Genomic DNA, 639 nt, shown 5'->3' with positions numbered 1-639 from the left:
AAACAATTGTCACCCTATTCATTAATTGTTAATTCTTAACAATGTGTTGTAACAACGTTGTTATGTTTTGAGGAGGGAGTGAATTCGCAAGCGTCGTCGTAGTCAGTTCGTACTGTAAATATTATATTGAAGTAATAATTTAATGACAATTTTACTGTAAATGTTGTATTGAAATAATAATGTAATGACAATTTTTCAGAAGTGGGATAATAAAATCCAAAATTAAAAATGCCGAACTTTCGCGACATAAACATTAACACGCTTAGAGAAAAGTGCCGAAAACTAGCCTTGTCGACCGTCGGTAGTAAGACAGAGCTAATAAAAAGGATCGTAAACGCGGAACTCAGTAATGAAAATCAAACGGCGACATTGGATAGTTCGAATGATGTATTTTATGGGTGCGACAGCTGTATGACTCAGGATTGCTCATCATCACTAATTCCGGAAGGTTCTGTGCATGTTCCGACTAACATGTGCAGCCGACAACCTTCGGGTGATGCCGTAATGAGCACTGCTTTGCCGATTACTAATAATGCATACACGCATACACCAATGGTAACGACTCCACCGTTTGTGTATTTTACACCGCATGCAGCAATACCAAATAGTTCAATACCAATTTGTTCGTCAATTTCACAA

Source organism: Teleopsis dalmanni, chromosome 1, assembly GCF_002237135.1.
Source record: "Teleopsis dalmanni isolate 2A chromosome 1, ASM223713v2, whole genome shotgun sequence".
NCBI classification, from domain to species: Eukaryota; Metazoa; Arthropoda; class Insecta; order Diptera; family Diopsidae; genus Teleopsis; species Teleopsis dalmanni.
The sequence above is the reverse complement of the archived record's forward strand: the minus strand, read 5'-3'. Positions refer to the sequence as shown.